Below are 4,768 nucleotides of genomic sequence, written 5' to 3'. Positions count from 1 at the left end.
AGTCCCCTTGCCGTCAGGCTAACCGTAGTAGTTTTTTGTGGTTTTCCTCTCCATGTAACGTAAAAGCGGGTTAGTTCCATCAAAAAGTCCTCCAAGAAGGCAAATTTCACCCAACATTTGATTCAGCAGTTCCCTTGTCTTCTGGATTGGGCTCAAAATTACGAGGTTATGGAGTTCAACATTAGTAGTCGTAAACCCGAAATTGAGTCGGCTGTTTAAGGACAGTTATAAAATGAAATAAATACTAGAGCCTATATAATTTTTAAACTATTAACCCTATCTACTTTCTTTGATCTCAGTTCCTTCAGAGAAAATAATACCTCACTTGTCGAGTTAGTAATGTTCAGGTTTCTTATCCCTTTGTTTAGCCCCTCAAACTTGAGATGATGGTCAATACACACCTCCCAAGAGAGGTTAAACTTCAGATATTGGATACAAAAACCTAAATTCCTAATTTCCAGCTTTCCCTCAACAATTTTTTTTTTTTAAATATATATAATTTTAATTTTTAAATATATATTTAATTTTTTTATACAACGAAACCGGTCACGTCTTTCTAAAACAGACAACACTTAGACCCATTTCACGCCTAAATAATGATCATAATTAGAAGTAGAGCTCTCTCTTTTTCTTTAGCAACCTTGATTTATTATTCCGGAATTGTAATTTTATTTTATTAAGATATGAATAACAGACGCTTAAAAAAATTTCAAAAGGAAAAAATTCGATAAGAATAGACTTAGACGCACTTATATCAACAAATAGTAGTTTTATTTTTTAGTTGCTTATTTGATCTAGAAATAAATAGCTTTATTTTATAATGATCATTTGACGAGATAATGACTAATAGTGCTGTGTTCTTGTAGCTTGTTCTATAATCAAAGGGGATTTAGCAACGTGTTTATAGGCTGTAGTTGCAACTAAAACAGAAAAAAAATTGAAGAAAATCTGCTTTTATTTAAACTTGAAAAAATAAAAAAAACTATTTTTTACTAAATACATATAGTGTTTGGAAGTTTAAAAATAAGATTCCAAACTTTAAATAAAAAAAATATAACATTCGATAATTAATTATGAAGTATTAAACCTATCAGTGTAGAACTGTTGCTGCTGTTGTCGTGGGTCATTTAAGGCAAGGGATGCAATTGTTCTTGTTTTCCAGTGACGCCATCTATGGCCAAGAATTCGAATTCTGCCACTACCATACGTCACATCCGTTTATAGGGCGGACCCATTCATACGCCAATTCATTTATCCACAGATCGTAATTTTGTCCTGAAGCAGAGAACGATCAATCTCTAATTCAGTACCCCAGTGATATAATTTGCAATGGGAACATGGAGGACTTTGTGACCCGACATATTTTACGTGCACCAGTCATCATTTACTACACGGGGAGTCTTCGATTGGCTGGATTCGAACTCCCGTGCACACGAACGAGAGTCCAGCGCCTTGCCTACCAGGCAATCCCAGCCATTGCAGAACTGTTAAACTTTTAGTAATAAAATACCACAGGAGTCCCTCTTTTGGCTGCAGGAATGCAACTACGGAGTTGAAATTTGACGTAATGAAAGGGCCAGTTTCATCTATGAACTAAATACGAGTCATTACTTTTTCTCTTTTTTTTCGAAATTCCAACTTATTCCAAAGTTATTGTCATTTTCAGTACACATATGCGACTTTTTTTTTAACTTTTTATGCTTTATTTAACGATTATTTGCGCAATGAGAAAAATTTATTTTACTCTCTAATTTAGATAATAATTTATTAATAATTATAATTACATTAATAATTATAATTAGTATTGATATTATTAATGATTCATTATTAATACTAATAATTTAACAAGCTCGCACTCGCCTTGATGTAAAAAGTAATATAAAAAAGAAATAGAAAAATTAGAGAACGATATTAGATATTGCTAGGTATAAATCTTAAGATTTATGTTGAAGTTTTTTAAAAATATTAAAGACTCAAAAGAGAAGCAGTTTCCCTTTTGAGCTGGTATATAATATAATGTTGTCGTTATTTATCGTTAACAATTAAAATTACTTCCCATTTATTATTTTTTATTGTGTCACACAATCAGTATTGTTAAGTAGAAATATATATATATATATATTTTAAGTACAGTTAATTCTTTTACAAATTTAAGTCGTTCAATTACTCACAATTAACAAAATGTTTTTACATAAAATTATAATAATTTCATATTTTCTTAACAAAAAAAAATATTTTTTTAGAAAAATATAAATTTTCACTGTGTGAAATATATTTTTTTAGAAAAATATAAATTTTTATGAAATAAATAGATCAAGATAAATGCACGGTTATAATAAAGGCGGTTATAATTTTATAATGTTTTAGCTATAATTTCTGATTTTTTATGCTTTTATTATTTTTTTCCTAAGTTTTAAATAAATGAATACTGTTAGATATTGTTGTTATAGGATTATAAATTTGCAAAAAATTAATAATTTTGAATTCATTTTTTAATGCTTAAAAATATATTTCACACAGTGGTGACAATTTACTAAGGTAAAGATGTTACACGAATGCTAGAACTGCAAAAAGTGCATTTCTTTATTTGTTACGTTGATAATATTTATATGACGTTTTCAGATTAATTCAAGAATTTTTCTAAATGGAATTTCAATCTGTAAAAGAAAGAACAAAAAGAAAAAGATTTAGAAAAAGTAGCGATATAGTTTGATAAACTCGAAAACTAACTCAAACTCTTTCGTCAAATACTTTATTTGATTAAGGATAGGACAGCAAATAAATATTAAAGGGAGAAAAATTCTTTTAGAAATTCATTGCCAAATGTGTTAAGAGTATTTATGCTTTTTTTTAATGTATATTAATAGTTATAGATCGTATTAAAAACCTATAAATCCTTGTTTATCATGGTAGTTAATTTCATATTTTCATTCTGAGATTAGTTGCTTTGAAATTGCTACTATTCTTAATCATTGGTAAAAAATGTATGCATTTGTGTAACACCATTAGTTAGTCTGAATTTTTATATTATAACACACATAATACATAATAATTTTTGAATACTACAATTTCAGTTATTTTTGTATTAAATGACTAGATCAGTGATTGTCAACCACTGTGCCGCGGCACTGTGGTTGGATTCACTGATCCGCTCTAATCCGGGCAGGGGTCTGTCTAGGTTTTTTTGAGAGGTACCTATTTTGTGAAAATTTAGACATAATATGTGAAAAATTAAAAATGATATTAAAAAATCAACACAAAAACATAGTAAAAATATAGGTTTATCGTTTCTTAAGGATACAAAAATAAAATTTTAAGAAAAAGTACTTTGTGAAACTACCGTTTTTCCTAAAGTTGAATTTGTGAAACTACCGTTTTTCTTAAAATTGAATTTGTGAAGGTACCGCTAAACGGCAGTAAATTCAACGTGGACAGACCCCTGCCGGGCAATCACTGATCCGCTCTAATCCGGGGCCAATGATGATTAAGAGTATTTATGCTTTTTTTAATGTATATTAATAGTTATAGATCGCATTAAAAACCTATAAATCCTTGTTTATGATGGTAGTTAATTTCATATTTTCATTCTGAGATTAGTTGCTTTGAAATTGCTACTATTCTTAATCATTGGTAAAAAATGTATGCATTTGTGTAACACCATTAGTTAGTCTGAATTTTTATATTATAACACACATAATACATAATAATTTTTGAATGCTACAATTTCAGTTATTTTTGTATTAAATGACTAGATCAGTGATTGTCAACCACTGTGCCGCGGCACTTTTGTGTGCCGCCAAATTCTTAAAACGTGCTGCCAAATATTAGAAATGTGGCAATAAAAATTATAATACTTTTTTTTATTACGAGTTAAGTTTAAATTAAAGAAAAGTGTATATATATATATATATATATATATATATATATATATATATATATATATATATATATATATATATGTATATGTATATATAATATTATATATATATAAATTGTATAATTTTTCCACGCTTTAACCGCGTGAACATCTTTGTCGACGATTGTCTTGTCTCTGACAATCTTAAAATAAGTTAAATCAAGAAGGAAGTGTTTAAATTGTCCTTGACAATTTTAAAAAATGTTGAAATAAGTAGGAAATTTAATGACTATTAAAATTATTAATTAACAAAGGAAAGCAAGCTAAATATTAACTTTCAAACAGAAATAAAATCTAATCATTAAAGTAAGTTATGCAATTAATAGTTATAAAAACAAATTAACAAAGGATAACTAACAGAAAAATGAGCTAACAATTAATAATCACCAAAAATACTAGTTTAAAGAAATCACACGAAAAATAACAGTTAATAGCTATAGAAAACAAGCTAACAATCAATAACTAGCAACAAAAAAAATGACTGTTACTAACTAATAAAAAAATTAGTCGAAAGAAATAATTAATCCCTTAATAAACATGCTTTTGCAGTACATATTATTTTATTTCACATTCAAAATTATTATCACAAACTATTTAACACAGTGTATTATAGGTAAGTAAACAACTTTTAAACTAATTTTTGTTCAATGTGTGCCGTCAAATTTCGAAATCGCCAAAAGTGTGCCGCCAAAAAAAAAAGGTTGAGAATCCATTGTCCATGAACAAAAAGAAGTCAGCACTCAAATTGGAAATATGTAACAGGAATAAAGGTGGAATCGTGACACAGTTAATCTTATGTTAAAATTCTGTTCACGTTTTAATTTAGCTCTGGACACAAAATAAAAACATATA

The sequence above is a fragment of the Parasteatoda tepidariorum genome, chromosome 1 (genome assembly GCF_982258835.1).
Source record: "Parasteatoda tepidariorum strain Cologne lab strain chromosome 1, Ptep-v5.0, whole genome shotgun sequence".
In the NCBI taxonomy this organism is placed as follows: domain Eukaryota; kingdom Metazoa; phylum Arthropoda; class Arachnida; order Araneae; family Theridiidae; genus Parasteatoda; species Parasteatoda tepidariorum.
This window is presented reverse-complemented; position numbering follows the sequence as displayed.